Here is a 20443-nt window from a genome sequence, read left to right on the forward strand (position 1 = left end):
ACCTCTTTGTGATGCTGCAGAGATGAGGTAACACCAATACCCAGGCTGAGGAAGAAAATCTCCAAATATATTTATGTTTTGAGTTTAATACAAGAAGCAGATAGTCACCTAGAACAAGGTAGCACAACGATGCTTATGCAGCAACTCAGGCTTTGGAGCTCACTTTGGGAACTTTTCTCCATCCCCACTCAGCACTCAAAAGCAAAAGTAAATAGCATACAGGGCTTCCCAAGTGGCTCAGTGGTAAAGAATCTGCCTGCCAATTCAGGAGATGCAGGTTGGATCCCTGGGTCAGGAAGATCCCCGGGAGGAGGAAATGGCAACCCACTCCAGTATTCTTGCCTGAAAACTTCCACGGACAGAGGAGCCTGGTGGGCTATAGTCCATGCAGTTGCAAAGAGTTGGGCATGACTGAGTGACAGAGCACACATGCAAATAGCACATTTCTGCTGTTTATTTCTATACTAAACGATTATGAAAAGATCATAGAGTTGAAGTCTAAATTTCTATCAATGTTAACAATCAAGCATAAGACAGTAAAGAAATCCAAGGTCACAGTATGCGCTTCAAGCTTTGCCTTGAGACCTAAAAAGGAAGACACAAGTTTGTCCTTTATTGACATGATATTTCTGGGGGCAGAAATATCTGACAAAAGCTGTGTGAGCAGCAATCTCTGCCTTTTTAGCCTCACCACCCTTAGGAGACCCACAATCAGAAACCAGCTTCTTGGTTCTCAACACAGTGGCACACCCCACCACTCCTAGAGACTTGCTTGGGCTTCTATTGAGAGACCCAATGGAGGTCAGGGGTCACTCTGAGGGTCCACAGGGAGTATTTACCCAGGAGCCTGGGTAAATCCATCCTACCATCCACAGGGTAGAACCAGAAACTGAGCTGAGTCTCTTCCTCACCCATGTTAGTTTCTACAATGTGTGGAATATCGGAGGACCAGCTACATGCTAGGAAATGTTTGACAACCAGGGCTGGTGGCAATGCGGCAAGGGTGCCTGACTTACAGCATTTGCAGATTGCAGTGGTATAAATACTCCCACTGTGACTGATTTCAAACTACCAACATGATGTCACTGAGCAGAGAACTGGGAAGAGATGCACACCGTTGTCTCAAGCACACTACTGGTTAGGGCCCTGAGACCAGCCCTGTGGGCACTGTCAATAGGTCCCATGGGTCACAGAAAGACAGATGGAGTGCCCCGGCTAGCTTTGAAGACACAGATAAGGCATCACCTACCTCAGAGAAATCTCCTTATTGTCCTCCTCCACCCACAGACCTCAGCTGAATCCCCTGTGCCTCTCTCTCCCAGATCATTTGGGAGGTTGTGGTGTCATCAGCTGTCCGCATGCCAGTCCTCTCATTAAACACAGACCCATTCTTCATTTCCAATACCCCCAGCACCTAGCAGAGTCCCTGGAAAAAGGCTTGTAAAGAGCGTTCAGTAACTAAATATGTGTTGGATGGACACCAGAATGTATGATCAGTGAATGTACTGGGGAGGAAAGGAGGAGAAACACAGAAACTGCCACCAAGCATCTGCAGAGATGCTCTATAAAAAAGGGATACATTTTATTCTTATGGATACCAGGGCAAAACTGGGACCAAGAGGAAGTGGCAAGAATACGTGTTTAGAGTCCCTCTGAAAAAATAAACAGCGCTCCCAGACCCTACAAAGCCACAGAATGCAGGGTCCTTCTGGTCCTCCCCTTCTCAGTTGGCGTCTCCTGTCCTGCACCCACTTGAAAAATGGCCCTAGTCTATGCCCTCTGCCTCCAGCCTGCCCTGACACCCCGGCACAGAGTTTTTACTGTTGTCACAGATATCGAGGGAACATCTGCTGGTGTGCATGGCTCGGCCAGCATAGATGGGGATCACTCAAATCAATGGAATATCTCCTCCCAGTATACAGAAGGAGAAGAAGAACTCCTGGTGGGTGCATGGAATTTTTCTCATCCTTCTGCCACTAACTGCTTGATTCTCTTCCCTTTAGACCTTAACTCCATAGCACCCTTCTCACCACCAACTCCTTTCCTGCACGCATGCTCCGTTGTCTCCGATTTGTGACCCCATGGACTGTTCTGGCAAGAATACTGGAGCTGGTTGCCACTTCCTCCTCCAGGGGATCTCCCTGACCCAGGGATTGAACCCACATCTCCTGTGTCTCCTGCATTGCAGGTGGATTCCTTACTGCTGAGCCCCTGGGGAAGCCCATTCCTTCCCTGGGCAGTTGGCAATTTTTGCTCCACTACTAGCCTCAGCCCCATGAGGACAGACAGCAAGACTCCTGTCTGAGTCTTGGCCTAGCAAAACATCTGTACACCGAGGTGCCCAAGAAGCATTTGTTCAAAGAAGAAAAGCACAAATGAGAAAAAATGTCTATTTCCTACACCTGTAGTTTATATATCCCAGATTGGCAAAGCTCCCAGGAACACCTAGAAACAATCTGCAGACCAAGAAAGCTATGAAGCTAGCCAGAGTTCCGAGAGAAGGAATTTGGGAAAACCCAGTCTCCCAATTCACATCCTTCTAGGGCTAACTGTAAAAATCTTTTTCTCGGAGACAAATAATGACAAAAATCATAAAATACAGTCAGTTCCCTACTTAGGAACATGTTGTGTTCTGAAAGTCTATTTATGAAATTGTTGTTTGAAATTCAGAATACACTTTTTCATGGAACCATGTTAAGAAAAGTAACTGACAATGTAGTTATAACTGGTGATATTTGTAAAGAAAAATAATAGGAAGCAATAAAGCTATTCTGGGAAGGGAACTTTTTCTTTTAAACATCATGAAATAGACATAGGCAATGTGTCAAATTACATAATAGCCTTTGGACCAGGGGCAATACTGAGAAACAATAAAAGGAAAATTTGAATGGTTTCTCTTTATTATGGATGCTAATAATTTGAGAAAAATGGCAGTTTCATTGGGAACAGCTGCAGTTGAAAGGGATCCCTGACAGGAGCCAGGCTGTGGTGCTCAGATTTCAGAGTCCAGGTGAGTCACCTGCAGAAAGTGCCAATTTCTGGCTTCTGTCCCCAGTGAAGCAGATTGGCTGGGTCTGAGGTAGAGCCCAATTCTTTGGATTCCCATGCATTGTAGCCTTCCAGGCTCTTCTGTCCATGGGGATTCTCCAGGCAAGAATACTGGAGTGGGTTGGCATGCCCTCCTCCAAGGGATCTTCCCAACCCAGGGATCAAACCCAGGTCTACCACCCTGAAGGTGGATTCTTTACCATCTGAGCCACCAGGGAGGTAGAGCCCAGTAATATGCATTTTAACAAGCACTCAGGAGAGTCTTTGATCTGAGGACCATACCCGGAGGACTGCCAGATGGAGGGGAAGGAACATCACCTCAGCTGACTTAGGTCTGTCTCCTGAGACTGTCTCTCTAGTACAACCCCTTGCCCCTTCTTTCTCTTCCTGTTTCCGTTCATCAGTGGAATAAGGCAACCAGGGACTACCTGCCACTTGACAAGATATGTAAGGGTTTAGGTTTAAGAGAATATGTCAGAGAGATGAAAGAAACTATCAGTGCTTCCCTGCCAATACAAACAAAACAAAGCTGCTGCTCAGTCGTGCCCAACTCTTGGTGACCCCATGGACTGTAGCCCTCCAGGCTCCACTGTCCTTGGGATTTCCCAGGCAAGAATACTGGAGTGGGTTGTCATTTCCTACTCCAGGGGATCTTCTCCATCCAGGGATCAAACCCCCTTCTCCCGCATTGGCAGATGGATTCTTTACCACTGAACCACCTGGGAAGTCCCCAGTTAAACTCCCTGTAGATTGGGATTAATAACATCTTCTTTATAGAATTAATGTGTGTGTGTGTGTCTGTATAAAGTGCTAGATACATAAGTGTTTAACAAGTGGTTGTTTATTCATATTATCATAGTGCTCTACAACTACTGATACTTGGAGAAGCAGGACAATAGCAAAAAATACAACAAGGCAACAAAAAAAACAGTTTTATATCATACAGTTCACTTTGTTCACGAGTGCTAAAGGATGAACATTCAGGCAAGTACAGTGTGGGAGAGACACTCCAAAGAAGCAGAGAGGTGCTCATCAAGGGTTCTGGTTTCTGGTACAGGCTCCACAGCTTACTGCCTGGGTGACCTCGAGCAATCAAGTCTCCAGTGTAAAGTGACGCTGACGGCACTTCCACGTGGCTCTCAGGAGGGTTAACATATGAGTCGTGTCTGTCACACGATAAGTGCTCAGTGACTGGTAGCTCTTTAGAAGATTCGAAAGTGGGGATCAACCTTTCCTCAGTGATAGAATCTCAGGGCCAACAAGGAGGTCTTCTTTAAATCTGTCTTCATTAAACTCAGTCCAATATTATTGATCCCCTACTATGCACAATACTTTCCCTGAGTGATAGGAAGATGATTAAGATGAGTCTAAGGAGGATCAATTGCCGTCCCAGGGATGAGGCAGGGCAGTGGGTGTGAAGCACATGCAGGTAACCATTATAGGAGGCAGCCTGTTGCTAAGTACTAGGGTAAATGTTATCTAAATCTCAATGGGAGTAGAGGAGAGAGGAAAAGTAACTTCAGCAGTATGCATTTAAGAGGTGGCACCAGGTGGCTCAGCGGTAAAGAACTCACCTGCCAAGCAGGAGACACTGGTTCGATCCCTGGGAGGAAGGCATGGCAACCCACTCCAGAATTCTTGCCTGGGAAATCCCATGGACAGAGAAGCCTGGCAGGCTACAGTCCATGGGGTCACAGAATTGGACACAAATGAGTAACTGAGCACACACGCAGTAGAGAGAGAAAAAAGGCAGCTCTTCATGCTGAGGGAGGAGCCTGAGTAGGATACAGAAAAGGGTAGGCCCGAGGTGTGTTGGGATGATGAAGCTAGTCAGTGTGTGGACCGAGTCCTTGAAAGGCCTACCAGAAGCGGAAGCAGGTAAGTAAGCTGGGATCATTTCATGGAGGACCTCATATGCCATTTTAGGGAATATTCTAAAGCAGCAACCACAGTAATTCAGTGAGAACTTACGTGGCTGACACTGTGTTAATTTTTTAATAGATGTTTCTTCTAAACTCCGTCAAAACCTATGCACTGTGTTATGATGTCCTTTTTAAGAAAGAGGGATCTGAGGCCTTGAAAGCTTTCAAGCAGAGGGAGGCTTTGGGTTGTCTGCTTTCAGAAAATAATTCCAGCATCAGCAGGTTTGGAGAATGGGTGAGAGGGGCCAGCACTTAGGACCCCCCTAATTTCTAACATATTGTGCCATTTTGTCCCCCTAAACTGGTTAACAAGAGATAAAGAGGTGACTAGTATTTCTAAAAATGGACTGATTCTCTCAAAAATTGTGTGAGTTGGACAGGCTTTGAAGCACATGGTCATTTATGGAATTGGAAGCTTTTCCTCCCTGTGGTTCTTCCCAGGGGTCCCCAGAAAAGCTTCCCCTTTTGGGACAGCAGTGAAGAATTCCACAGCAGTGTCTTCTGACCAGACACAGCATAAAACAGATCCAGAGTAATGTGGGTGAACCAAAATTAGCCTCTTTACAAGCTCATTAAAAAGCATGAAGTGAAGCATCCATTGCCCAAAATACAACAGGAAGCGAGCAGGCTTCTCGCTTTGTCTCTGTGTCCTCATGCTTCTCCTCTCTTCCTCCCACCAGCCCTCTCGTGACAGGCAACAATCAAAGCAGGACCTTGGATGGGGGGTTTCTCCTCCTTTTCCAAATAAATCCACTGTGACACTGCAGAATTCTAGGCAGGGGGCAAAGTCCGGCCAACTCCTTTATTAAGTTTTTGTGTTAAAATATTACCCTCCTTAGCAGCATGGAGACAGTTGCTGACCCAAATTGCTGCTTCCTAGGAAGCAGATGAGTAAATAATATAACTGGGGATTTTGTTGTTGTTGTTTTGTATGTGTATGTGTTTTTTAAATAGTCTGTGTTACAGTAACTGACTATCTTTAATAACTATTCATTATTTGCATGCTGCTAAGTCACTTCAGTTGTGTTCGACTCTGTGCAACCCCATAGACGTCAGCCCACCAGGCTCCCCCGTCCCTGGGATTCTCCAGGCAAGAACACTGGAGTGGGTTGCCATTTCCTTCTCCAATGCATGAAAGTGAAGAGTGAAAGTGAAGTCGCTCAGTCATGTCCAACCCTCAGCGACCCCATGGACTGCAGCCTTCCAGGCTCCTCTGTCCATGGGATTTTCCAGGCAAGAGTACTGGAGTGGGGTGCCACAATTCTAAATACACAAAGCATTTGCACATATTCTCCATTTAATTTAATAATTAATTCTTCATCTAATCATTACCCTACCCAGTGGTGCAGGTATTGCTAGTTCCATTTTACAGAAGAGGAAACTGAGGCTAGAGACACAGACCCAGGTCTTCCAACTCCATCTGGATGGTCTGCTTATTACTCTTAACCTCATGGTTTCTCTCCTGTGCTTTCCCCCAAGCTTAAAAGTTGTTATTATGGTTATTTTCCAAGCCAGCCTTGAGGAGGTGGTTCACCCCAGTTAAGAGGCAGTACATACAAGTTGTTCAGTTGACAATACTTCCTTAACACAGTAGCAAAGCCAGAAAAGGTTGTAGACACCATTTCCAACCTCCTTCTCTTACCAATAAGAAAATGGAGGCCTGCAGATGGGGTGACCTGCCTACACTCCCAGGGCTGGATCCACATAACCTGTTCCTGGCAAAACCTCTGTCCCCATCCACAGCATCACAATTTCTCCCAAGCACACCCTTCACAGCCAAAGCAGAGAGAAAAGCGAAGTCAGGGCTTGGTAAATATCTGTTCCCATCTTGTACCTATTTGATAAAATGGAAAGAGCCTACTAATTATGAAATCACGAAATACTGGGTGGAAGGCAGCGTGGAGAGAATCTAGCATAATTTTTTTATTTTATAAATGAGAAAAGTGAGGCCGAGAAAAATGAAGTAAACTGAGCCTCCCCAAGCAGGGACTTGATTGAAGCCAGGGGGCCTGGCTAGATTCTCTGACCCTACCTCCATGGCCGCAGCTATACACAGCGTCACGTGCCGTTCACTCAGCTTGTCAGAGACAGTCCAACTTAAAAATTTCCAGACACAGGTACCTGACTCAGCCCCAGCTTTGCCTTGGCAATAGAGATCAGGCGTCAGCTGCCGGCTTGGATGATGTGTTCCCAGAGCAACATGGCGAGTGTGAGCTGCCAACACTGAAGTCTCAGGGAATGTAAAGTGTTGAGCCAGTTAAACATCCAAAAATGCCCCGTCTCTCAGAAACAAAGGTGACTCATCACAGTGCTTGGCCATGAATAGGAACGGCATTAGAGTGGCCAAGCTCACACTCAGAGGCCTCCTGCGGTCCAGCCTCCAGCCCTGGGTTCTCCTCTCCACTGGGAAGCCCCATCTTCCCCTCCCGGAAACCTCCCTGGATTCTTAAAGCCTGGAGGAGGTCTCCCTTCTCACGCCCTGAGAATCTGCTCTATACAACTTGACACTTAATTTTACACTGTCTTTCATTGCCTCTTAATCGCTTTGCGTGTTTGTTTTATAGCCTACACTGGTTGCAAATGCTCTGAGGGGAGGAAGTAAGCTTCTTCCTCCATACCCGGTAGCCCAAGAGCAGAGACATGCTCAGGCTCACAGCTACTCCTGACTTCAGTCTCTTTCTACTTCACCTGCATTTGCGCTTCCAGCAAACGCTCAATAAACCCTCACTTGTTTCACTGGGGCTTTAGTCTCTTCAAAGACGGATGAGCTCAGCAGCCGGGGCTTCTGTCAGCCCACACCAAGCCTCTCTGCAAATTAGAGAAAAGGCAGAACACGTGACTCTGCTGAACTGCGCAGCTAGGCTGGTGGGGCCTGGGCTTCAGCCCCTCATGGGGCACCCTGGGCACCTGATTCCTCATGGGGGCAGCAACACCACAATGTCTCTGCCGCCTGACCCTCCCTGACTCTCCACTCTGATGAAAAAACCTTACTTGGGGAAGCTAGCATCAAAGGCATCCCAGCCCCTTCCCCATCAAAACCAAACCAAGAACAGCAAGAAGCGCACATCTTCCATAGCTCCTTGATACTCATGTCCTGAAGTCTACACTTAGGGAGTCTTTCCAACATGGAGAAATAACTTTCTTTTTTCTACTGAAGGCCCAAAACTCACCATGAGTAGTCCTCCTTCTGTGCTTTTGCTTTCCTTCCGCCTAGATTGTGCTTGTCTTGCTTATCTGTGTGTCAGATCCCTACTGTCCCCTCACATCCCAGCCCAAACCTCACCTCCGCCGCTGTGATGTCTCAATCAGTGTAACTGTTCTTGTCTGTGCTTTTTCCCACCTCCGGCCCCCTGCCTTCCGCATTGCTTCAATCTCTTCTACAACACTTTTCCTTCATGTTATTTGCATGGAACCCAGGAGCCAGCTGTCTTTAAGTCTTCTGCCCACACAGGCTTCTCCATGCTCACCCTGTATCAACCCAGATGCTGAACTCAGCACCAGCCTGCGTTCCCCAAAGGAATCCACTCACAAAATAGGGGAAAACTGCCTTTACAAAGGATTTATCTCATAGGAAGGGTAGAGAACAGGGACCTCATAGTGAACACCCTCCCTCCTAGCAAAGTACTTACTCATCTTTGCAAGCACTCCTGTTCTCCAAATCCTTGCTTGGCAGCCCTGTTCTGGGAGCTTCTCTCTTATTACTCTTCCTCAGTGCACTCCCAGCCAAGTGTCTGCATTCTGTCTCTGCATGTCTTCCCCATTCCTCCCACCCAGCTTATATCCTTCCTGTTCAAATAGGCAGAACAACTCAACGTTGCCCCAACCCCTACCTATAAGCATGCACCCCTCCTAGATCCATCATGACGCCCACATACAAGTCCTCTCTCAGTTTCCCCTTCTTTGGAAGGAATCCAGATTAGAGAGAACAAGAATGTTATCTTGTGACACGTGTGTGCACACACTCATGTTTTCCTCCACAGAGAACGTGGTTCAGAAGGCAAGGATTTTGTCTTGCATATCCGCCCAACCTAGCAGAGTGGAAATATATACAGTAAGCCTGAGACAGACAGTTCTAAGCCCTTTCTGTCTCTTAGGTCCTCTTTTTTCCCAAGTAAGGCTCAGGACTAGAGTCAAGGGAAAGTGCCTGACGACACAGCAGGAGCTTAATAGACAGTCATGAAATGAATGAGTCAGGGACTAAGAGGGAAACAAGAAAAGATAAAAGACCTTTGAGAGCCCCCTCACCAGGATTATTTCATTCTAACTGAAGGGAACTTAAAGAACCAAGCCAGGATGAGAGAGAATAGATGATAGGTGAATAGTCAGATGAAGTATGAACACAAGGTTCTTGGTATTGGCACTGCCTTCACTACCATGTGAAACCTGGGGAAATCTCTGAGCTTCAGTTTCTCATGTACCCCATTGGCTTGCCTACAAATGGCCCAATATGGACACTGACCATCAGGATCTTCAGTGCTATCTGACACTCATGTTTGAGTGTCTTCCCCAAATGCCCATTTGTCTTCCCCAAATGCCCAGACCCCCAGGGCCCCTTGGTGCCTCAGCATCATCAGAAAGCTTCTTGGCTGCAGTCCTGACCCAGGACCTTCACTGCCTGCTGGCAGAAAAGAATTCTCAGTTGTGGAAACTGGAAAACTCTACAAATTTTACAGATGAGAGGCCAAACTCTGGATGACTTTAAATGTGGTGTGAAATGGACAGACACACTCTGCTGGTGTGACATGCCTGAGATAGTGTCCTCTCCACCACCATCACCCCATACAGACCTGCACGTCATGGAAAGAGCAGTGTCCTGGCCAATGCTGGCCTTCATTCCTTACCCCTCTCTTCCAGCCCCTTTTCTGTGCTTTTTTACATTTTAAAAGTAAGAAGTGATCTATTTGCTGTGAAGGAAAACAGCCCGTGGTCACCTAAAAGTAAAGGAGAAAGGAAATTAAGCCTCAGTCCTAAGACCTGATCCAGCGATCAGAGCCCAACTTCGGTGGGCTGCGATGGTCCCCCTACATCTTCGATGGGAGAAATTTTTTCAGATGGAACAGTCACCAATCCCCTGCCTCTGAAATGCGCCCTTGGGCAGGGGTAATGATTTAGATGCTGGAGACACTGAGTGCCTAGGAAACGGAGAAAATTTGTTGACTTTTCATTTTTTGTTTTTCTTTGACTTGGTCGAGATAGTGAGGCAGCCGAGGCCCTGGCTGAGCTGTAGGTATTTGTCAAACAGTTGTCCCTGTCCCCTGAGTCACCTGGCCTTGGGCCTCTCTGCGCAGCCCACCACTGCTGCAGCCTTTCTAAATCCCTCAGCCTCTAACTCCTCCTTCCCGGACCGAAGCCCTACCAGTGAGAAGTGCCCGAACCACCAAAGAGGCGCGGGTTCGCTCTGAGCCCACCGCATTCACGCGTGTGTGCACGCGCGGGTGTATTGCGCGTGTGCGCGCGCACGCGGGTGTGTGGCGGGGGCGGGCTCTGCGCCCGGGGGCAGGGCTCCGCCGTGAGAGTGGCAGCCGGACTTGCCGGCTGCGAGGGGCAGGGCGCCGCAGTGCCGTAGTAGCTGGCCGCCGACACGCACCGCTCCGGAGCCGCGGGTACCTGGGCGGGCAGAGACCCCAGCGCCGCCTAACCCCAACCGGGCCGCCGGAGCTCCTGCGGCGCCCACCCGAGCTCCATCCCCCTCCCCGGGAAGGCTGCGCGGGCGGGCAGACGCCCAGACGCCAGCCTCGGTCCCCTTTCAGTCTCTCGGTTCCTCTTTCCTCCCAAGTAAGGGAATAAGCCCCGAGGAAGGAGCGCGCCGGAGAACCGCGCAACCAAGTGTTGCTTGCAGAGGTAAGACGTGGCCCGCGCGGCGGAGGGGGCTCGGGCTGGGGTCGCGAGCTGCAGCAAGTTGGAAAAGGGGGCCAAAGCGGGAGCCGGTCCCACGGCCAGGGGAGGGAGCTGCAGCCGAGGCCACGGCGCCCCCCTCCTGACGATGCCAGCGCCCCCCTCCTGACGATGCCACCTGCCGCACAGCCCCTACAGGAGGAGATGCCCCCCTGGCAGTGTGAGGGCACGGGGAGCCGCCCAGGGTGGGGCACCGGCTTCCTCTTTGATTGGAAGGACCTTCCGAACCTCAAAGTGTGCGGGCGGGAGGCGGCCTGGCTCCACGCAGGGTGCTGAAGCAACTGTTCAGATTTCCCCTCTTCTAGACTTACCTTTGGTATCCACTTCGCGCCCCAGAGTGCACAAGGGCAGCAAAGAGCGGGGACACTTTTTCTAACGTCTGGCCGCCAAACCTCTGACCGTCCCGCAGGGTTCCGGGACTTTGGGGGGACTCCACAAACCCCCGTGCTGGGGGAGCGTAAAGGGAAGCTGAAGAGAACGCGGAGACCTTGACAAATAGAAGCTACGGAAGGAGAAGAGGGTCAGGGAGGTCGGGTTGACCTGTTTAGTTTCGGACTCAAAAGATGTTTGTGCATGTGCGTGCATATAGTATCACCTGTGGGGCTTTCGAAAACTCCACCAGTCCACTCATCGGGCACTTTCAGAGATTTTCTTCCTCTGGACAAGTGGACTAGAATTTGAGGAGGAGGGCTGTGGAGTTCGAAAAAGCCCTACAGGTGAATCCGATGCGCTGCACTCATCCGCGCCATCGCTGCAGCGGGAAGCACGAGACAGGAGCGAAGAGGCAGCTCCCAGGTGTGAGCAACCCAGGTGCGGGACTCAGATGGCGGGGAGACCTTTCAGCATCCCCCCTCTTTCCCCGCGGAAGGGCAGAAGGGTCTGCGGCACGCGCGGTGATTTGTGGCTGCGCCGCAGTGGCGCGCGGGAGAGCTGCGAACCCGCTGGCGCGCTTGCAGGCGGGCTCGGGGCGACTGTCTCCTCCTGCTTTATTAGCATACGATGACCTCGCGGTCCGGAGAGGGCCCTGAGAGAGCTGTTCGTCCTTTTTCTTTTCGGGACTTAGGGTAACGCGCTTTGGTTTGGGAGGTGTGGACCAGAAAACATCACTGATGAGGGGCATTGGTGAGAATACAGGGCTCGGGTTCGAAAGGGGGAGACGACGCCGTTGCTTCGGTGCCTGGGAGTTTTTGTTTTAAAAACAGCCCCCCAAAGTCACTTGCTGGAGCACAGGGTACCCCTCGTTGTCAACGAAGGGTATTAGATCACAGGGGGCAAAGGTCATCAGTATTTGGTCACCCACGCACACATACTTTGTGCTCCTCTCATTTCAGAGCTTTGTCCTAAGATGGGAGGGGACTTAGTTTAGTTTAAAAGGGCTGTGTTTGCCTCGGTTCTGAAGGTAAATTATAGTTATCGAATAAAAGGCTGCCATTAATCTAAACTTCCTACTATTCCTTTCATCCGTGTCTTTAGGGATCACCCTTAACCTTTATGAATAGCACTGGTAGGCGTTATTACAAGCATTTGGGGCGGGGGGGGGGGAGGGGGTGGAAATGGGGAGCAAGCAGATGAGTCTTTCCTGTCTGACAGTTTCGTGTCAGTGTTTGGTTCAGATCAACCAAGACATGGGGAGATAATAATAAACAATCAGAGCATCTTGGAATCTAGACTTTCAGAGAGGGGAAAAACTACTAAGGACATCTGTTCCAACTCCCCCTCAGATATCCCAGAGCACCTTCAACAGGTGGGGGCGGATGCCACCAACAGTTGCACTCCTAGAGGTCCCAGCTGTGCATGCCTGAGGCTCTGCTCCAGGAAGTACCCATAAAACAGCAGCTCTTTCCTCTACTACTGATCCCTAGCTCATCCTCTGGAAGAGAAGCACAATTTTTGTTGTGGTAAACTTAAAAAAAAAATGTTGCTTGTTGTATCGCAACATTATGATATACATTTTTAGTATAAAAATAATTCACATTGAATGTTGGGAAGTTGAAAAGTGTACAAAGAATCAAACTACAGACATTTCCACAAGGCTAATATATTAGTATATTTCCTTTCCAGCTTTTATGCCTTGAAATTGTACAGTCCAGGGAGAGCCAACATTTAGTGGATGCCTGATGTACCTTGCAGGCTTCCCTGGTGGCTCAGCGGTAAAGAATCCACCTATAATACAGGAGCTACAGGAGACATGGGTTCGATCCCTGGGTGGGGAAGATCCCCTGGATGAGGGCAGAGCAACCCACTCCAGTATTCTTGCCTGGAGAATCCCATGGCCAGAGGAGCCCAAGCAGGCTACAGTCCATAGGGTCACAAAGAATCGGACATGACTGAAGCGACTTTATCATGGCCTGGCAACGTAACTTGCAAGTGTTAAGTATTTTAAATTCTGTGCCATGTAATCCTCAAAAGTCCTGAGGCAGTATTATCAACCCCAGAGAGTTCAGGGGACTTCCCAAGCCCACCACTTGTAAGCAGCAGAGTCAGGATTCAAACCCAGGTTGTTCAACAACTGAGGGGTTGCTTAGCCTCTATAGCTATTGCTTCTCTGCTTTTTCTCCTAAATAGTATTGTAGTGAAAGTCCTTCACATGGCTGCGTATTATTATTTTGTTAGTCATTTAAATTGTTTTCTGTGTTTAGCAACAACATAAATCTGCACAACATCTCTGTGCAGTCTTCCTGCAGGCATTTCCAAATACTTCCTGTGTATAGATGCCCAGAAGTTAAATCACTGGGCCAAAGGGCATGAATGTTTGAAAGTTCCTAGTAATTATGACAAGCTGGTTTTCGAAAAGGATACACCAGTTTATACTTCCATCCCCCTGAGGCAACTCTGCCACAGTCAAAGCAGGTGACCTATAGGAGGGTCTCCTCACACGACCAATCCAGCCCTCATGGGCATTCCCCTGGCTTCATGGGGGAGGGATAACACATATTTCCCTGATGTATACACTCAAGTGTGATTGTGAAAACCACACACTATATGGCCATGCCTGTTTTTTTGTGTGTGAACAAGTATCAGTTGCAGAATTCTCTGGCTAGACAACACTTACTACCTTTGAACAGACTACTGTGTAAAATATAAGTGGCATAACATCCTACTTCTCCACACAAATTAATAGATTAGCCCCCACTCTTAGAAGGTACATCACTATCAGAGCCCAATTCAGCCAGCCCAGCCAGTCAGTGACAGCTTCTTCACACACTGCCTATTTTCACCAAGCTGTTTGTTTACACCAAGTAGTAATAGAATTCCACAACCAAACCATAGTGAGTTATCTTTATACGTAACAAAATTCACCTGCTCAACTACCCACTGCCTCTACCCACTCATGGTTAGGGACTACTAATCATGCAGTGAAAATTAAGGTTATACACATCAGCAAAAAATGTCCTCAAGTGAAGAAAATATGGCCACAGAAGAGAAATTAAGCAATACAAAAGGGGAGATTTTCGAATAAAATTAATTGCCCCTAGCTATGAATTTTCTCTAGGGCTGCGTTTGCCCCACAGCCACCTCTGCCACCAGCAGTGGGCTTGGCAGCCTTGGAATATAATCTTGTAAGTGGAATAAATATCCATTGAGCCTCCAGCATGAGGTCTACTTGTTTAAGACTCAGCTCAGGTCTTAAAATTTTCTAGTAATCCTTCCTCAGCTGTTCATCTAGGTTAGCGATCTCTCTGCTATAGCTGTGCATACACTTAGCTCTCTGTGGTGACATCACTTATCTGCCTGCTGCTGCTGCTAAGTCGCTTCAGTCGTGTCCGACTCTCTGCGACCCTGTAGATGGCAGCCCACCAGGCTCCTGCGTCCATGGGATTCTCCAGGCAAGAGTACTGGAGTGGGTTGCCATTGCCTTCTCCACTTACCTGCCTATCCCCCACTAAAATGTGAACTCCTAGAAGTATAGCTAGCGCTGTGCCCCAGTACCTAAACTAGTACTTTCGCACAGTAGACAATTCAGTGCGCTGACTGAACAAGAGAATTTTCCAGGTACTATGCTGGGTGCTCCCTGTGCATTTCTCTTTTGATGCATCTTGATTCTGCTCAGATCGATCTGTCTCAGAAACGCATCTGAAAGCTGTCTAGAACTGTGCAGTGTATTTACACATGTGACTTGCCATTTTCACTTCATTAAAATTAAAGAAAATTAAAATTTCAGTTTCTCAGTCATATTTTAAGTGCTGAAATGCCATATATAGCTTCCAGCTGCCATATTGGAGAATGCACACATTGGCATTTCAAGAGTGTAAAAATTTGCCTGGGGGCATAAAAGACTGTCCCTGGATGGGTGAGGTCAAGAGAAAGGAACCCACCCATAATGTGATCTGACCAGAGGACCAAAACCTAAGAGAGCAGACCAGTCAACCACCACCATCTGTGCTGCTCAGGGAAGCTGATCATCAGCCCTGGATAGAAATACTGGCTTCGTTAGAATCTACAATATCCAATCACAGCCAGCTATTGATATAACCAGGCTCCAACTCCATGGTCTGTGCGCTCCCCACTGCTCTATCTGCCCCCAAAAGTCACTGGCTCCAGGATCGTCCTCACTCTCTTGCCCCAGTTTTTCTTAATTTCTTTATTCTTAATGAATAAAGCATAACATTTCAAAGAAGGCTTAATCAGCACCATGTGGCATGAGATGATCACTTCCTTTATTCTACATCTCATGTTTCTGTTAAAACCCTGTCAGGCTGAACTAGCTGCTATACAAATTATAGCTGTTGAGTTTCATATCCGTTGAAAAAAACCCAACTTTCTTTTAAACTTGCTCTTGAACTGTATCCCCTGCCTGCTGCTGCCCTCCCATCCCATATTTGTAGAGATGCTACCTGGGACCCAAATACAGAGCCCTTGCATTTATTCCCAATTTTGTTTTGTTTAATTTAATCTCTCTTGCCAGCTTGCCCAGATATTTCTGGCTTTGATCCTGTCACCCAGAATGTATCCTGTCCCTTCCAGCTGGCTTCCTATTGTCCCCAAACATGAGTATGACCTCTTCAACTAAGTCATCAATAAAAAAATGATAAACATTACAGCATTCTGGAGCATTCCAATATATGCTCCTGATAGATGTCAATTCAATAAATACACAGCACTTTTTAAGATAATTTATCTTCTTGTACTATCACTCAATCCATAATTATTCTTCTTCAGAAGATTATCAGAGGAATCTTATCAAAGGCCTTGATAAAGTCAAGATACTCCTTCTCACTGGTGTTTCCCCCATCTCCCTGCCTAATGTTGTCAAAGAAACAATTTTGTTACTTTGACATAAACTACTAGCAGTTAACCTATGTTGATTTCTCAAGATCACAACTTCAGTCCTAAAAGCTCATTCCAAATCCTCTTCGGTAATGCCAAAGAATGCTCAAACTACCGCACAATTGCACTCATCTCACACACTAGTAAAGTAATGCTCAAAATTCTCAAAGCCAGGCTTCAGCAATACATGAACCACGAAATTCCAGATGTTCAAGCTGGTTTTAGAAAAGCCAGAGGAACCAGAGATCAAATTGCCAACATCCACTGGATCATCGAAAAAAGCAAGAGAGTTCCAGAAAAATATCTATTTCTGCTTTATTGACTATGGATCACAATAAACTGTGGAAAATTCTGAAAGAGATGGGAATACTAGACCACCTGACCTGCCTCTTGAGAAACCTATATACAGGTCAGGAAGCAACAGTTAGAACTGGACATGGAACAACAGACTGGTTCCAAATAGGAAAAGGAGTACGTCAAGGCTGTATATTGTCACCCTGCTTATTTAACTTATATGCAGAGTACATCATGAGAAACGCTGGGCTGAAAGAAGCACAAGCTGGAATCAAGATTGCTGGGAGAAATATCAATAACCTCAGACATGCAGATGACACCACCCTTATGGCAGAAAGTGAAGAGGAACTAAAAAGCCCCTTGATGAAAGAGGAGAGTGGAAAAAGTTGGCTTAAAGCTCAACATTCAGAAAACGAAGATCATGGCATCTGGTCCCATCACTTCATGGCAGATAGATGGGGAAACTGTGGAAACAGTGTCAGACTTTATTTTTTTGTGCTCCAAAATCACTGCAGATGGTGACTGCAGCCATTAAATTAAAAGATGCTTACTCCTTAGAAGGAAAGTTATGACCAACCTAGATAGCATATTGAAAAGCAGAGATATTACTTTGCCAACAACAGTCTGTCTAGTGAAGGCCATGGTTTTTCCAGTGGTCATGTATGGGTGTGAGAGTTGGACTGTGAAGAAGGCTGAGTACCAAAGAATTGATGCTTTTGAACTGCAGTGTTGGAGAAGACTCTTGAGAGTCCCTTGGACTGCAAGGAGATCCAACCAGTCCATCCTAAAGGAGATCAGTCCTGGGTATTCATTGGAAGGACTGATGCTAAAGCTGAAACTCCAATACTTTGGCCACCTGATGCAAAGAGTTGACTCATTGGAAAAGACTCTGATGCTGGGAGGGATTGGGGGCAGGAGGAGAAGGGGATGACAGAGGATGAGATGGCTGGATGTCATCACACTCGATGGATGTGAGTCTGAGTGAACTCCGGGAGTTGGTAATGAACAGGGACACCTGGCGTGCTGCGTGGGGTCGCAAAGAGTCAGACATGACTGAGGGACTGAACTGAACTGAATGTTTCCTAGGATTAACATCAACCCCTTAAGTTAAGACATTTTTATAAGTTTTTTTTCCCATTTAAAAAAGTAGAATTGTATCTGCCATGTGGATAATGGTGATTGTGATGATGTGGTGGCGGTGGAGTGGTGGTTCATGGTAATGATGGTAGTGGTGGAGTGGTGGTTCACGGTGATTCTGTACAGATTAAGGAGAGTGGTTTAATGATCTCAACTGTATGTTGTCTTGAGACCCTGGAATATTATTGTTAGGCCAAGAGATTGTATTAATTTGAGGCAGATCTAATATTCTCTAGCATCACTGAACATGAGACCAGAGAAGGAGCCAGAGAAGCAGTTGGTCCCAGGCCTTCCTCTTCAACATGAGGAATCCTCCATCTAAAGGAAAGGGCCCTGCATGGGCTCACACTTTCCGGACAGGCCAAGGTCACACAACTCTTCCTGAGTGCTTTCTCCAGGGCATACTTCTTCTCTCCATCTTTGATTCTGAAGAAGCCTAAGGCTTTGTTTTCTGCAGAAATGTTCTCTTATTCTCTAGGAATTAACCTCTTAATCATTGATGTCTCAGTGAAAATTAAAGGTTCTTTCCTGGTATCATGGTTTAATAGGAGAAAGGAGGAGCAAGCTTATTGTTCAAATGGGAAATGGAGCTGAAAGGTCTCCATGGCAGGACACAGAACACAGAGAGAAAAAGTCCAAGGAAGAGAAGACTTTAAAATTTTATTTTATTTTATATTGTATAGATTTACAATGTTCTGTTAGTTTCAGCTACAGCAAAGTGATTCAGTTGTGTGTATGTGTATAGCCATTCTTTTTCAAATTCTCCTCCCATCTAGGTTATTCCAAAATATTGCTATACAGTACATCTTTGTTGATTATCTGTTTTATATATAGTAGTGTGTATATGCTCATCCCAAACTACTAATTTATCCCTCCCCATCATGTTTCCTCTTTGGTAGCCATAAGTTTGTTTTCTAAGTCTGTGAATCTGTTTCTGTTTTATAAATAAGTTCATTCGTATCATTTTTTTTAGATTCTGTGTATAAGTGATATCATATGATATTTGTCTTTCTCTATCTGACTTCACTTAGTATGATAATTTCTGGGTCCATCCAGGTTACAGCAAAGGCATTATTTCATTTTTTATGGCTAAGTAACATTCCATTGTATGTACATACAACTTCTTCTATTTCCATTTCTCTGTCCATGGATATTTAGGTTGCTTCCATGTCTTGGCTGTTGTAAATAGTGCCACAATGAACACTGGGGTGCGTGCATCTTTTCCAATTATGGTTTTCTCCAGATATATGCCCAGGAGTGGGATTCCTGGAGCATATAGTAGCTCTATATTAGCTTTTTAAGGAATCTCCAAACTGTTCTCCATAGTGGCTATACCAATTTACATTCCCACCAATAGTGTAGGAAGTTTCCCTTTTCTGCACACCATCTCCAGCATGTATTGTTTGTAGACTTTTTAAATTTTTTATTTATTTATTTTAATTGGAGGATAACTACTTTACAATATTGCCATACATCAATTTTTTTGCCATACATCAATATGAATCGGCCATAGGTATACATGTGTCCCCTTCATCCTGAAGCCCCTTCCTGCCTCCTTCCACACCCTATCCTTTATTCATGTGTCCTCTTCATCCTGAACCACCTTCCTGCCTACTTCCACCCTCTACCCTTTAAACATGTGTCCCCTTCATCCTGAAGCCCCTTCTTGCCTCCTTCCACACCCTATCCTTTATACATGTGTCCCTTCATCCTGAAGCCCCTTCCTGCCTCCTTCCACCCCCTATCCTTTATACATGTGTCCCTTCATCCTGAAGCCCCTTCCTGCCTCCCTCCACACTCTATCCCTCCAGGTTGTCACAGAGCACTGGCTTTGGGTGCCCCGCGTCATACATCAAACTTGCACCTTTTGTCTGTTTTGCATATGGTAATGTATATGTTTCAATGCTATTCTCACGAATCATTTCACCCTCTCCTTGTGCCACCGAGTCCAAAAGTCTGTTCTTTATGTCCATATCTCCTTTGCTGCCCTGCATGTAGGATCATTGGTACCATCTTTCTAGATTCCATATATGTGAGTTAATATACAGTATTTGTGTCTGTACACTTTTTGATGATGAAATCACAATAATAATAACTATCCTTTAGACATGTGCCACACTTGGAAGATAACAGTATATTTGTATCTATGGTCTTTCCTGATTCCAGTCATAAGTGTGAGGCAGGTAGCTTGGATGTCATTGGCCTCATCTCACTAGAGTGATTCGCCGAAGCAGAGGCTGTGAAGAGTAGAAGAGTCTACTATGGCAAGAAAAAGGACGCGGGATAAAACTTAGTGACCAAGCAGCGGCTGGCCATTTGGGCCCATCCCTCCTTTCTATGTGAGTCTGCATGGAAAGTTTTCTCTTTGTTTAAGGCATAGGTGGTGTCATCTGCCCAGACACCAAGTTTTCACGTTCCTGTTTTATGACCTGATGTGAAAGTGCCAAGTGGCCAGAGGTCAGCAAGGCCACTTTGACCCTTGATGCTGAAATTCATGAATTGTTTTGGCCCAAATGTTTTCATTCCTGGATGCATTTTTTCACCTCTCTGCTCTGGGACAGCAGCCTATAGCACTGTACCTGCTGCCTCGGTGCCCCTGCCTTTCAGATAACGTGAAGGAGCCAGAGAAGGCTCTCTCAGTCCCCCAGGGCCATAGTGTTCCTTCCAGGATCCTTGAGAGTCATGCAAAATGGGTGCTGTTACCCAGTCCCCCACACTCCCTGTCCCAAGGTCTCGTCAACAAGGATATCCATGGCCCCCAGATCCTGACCCCAGGTCACCCACTGGTAGGAGACTGTCCTTTCCCTTTTCTCATGCCAGGATGAGAACATGATCTCACAAAAAATGATCTTTCCCAACAGGAAGTCAGTAGCCATATT

The 20443-nt window shown here is 46.7% G+C and overlaps 1 protein-coding gene across 3 annotated transcripts in view; it reads left to right on the forward strand.

Annotated features, from left to right (window-relative positions):
• Positions 1-10493: 10493 nt before the first annotated feature.
• DGKG (diacylglycerol kinase gamma) overlaps positions 10494-20443 on the forward strand; it is a 224758-nt gene continuing 214808 nt past the window's right edge. For all 3 annotated transcript variants that reach the window (XM_070371987.1, XM_070371997.1, XM_070372006.1), the window contains exon 1: positions 10494-10811. The gene's annotated coding sequence lies outside the window, so the exon portion shown is untranslated. The remainder of the gene's footprint in view (positions 10812-20443) is intronic.

Source organism: Bos mutus, chromosome 1 (assembly GCF_027580195.1).
Source record: "Bos mutus isolate GX-2022 chromosome 1, NWIPB_WYAK_1.1, whole genome shotgun sequence".
Classification (NCBI taxonomy): Eukaryota; Metazoa; Chordata; class Mammalia; order Artiodactyla; family Bovidae; genus Bos; species Bos mutus.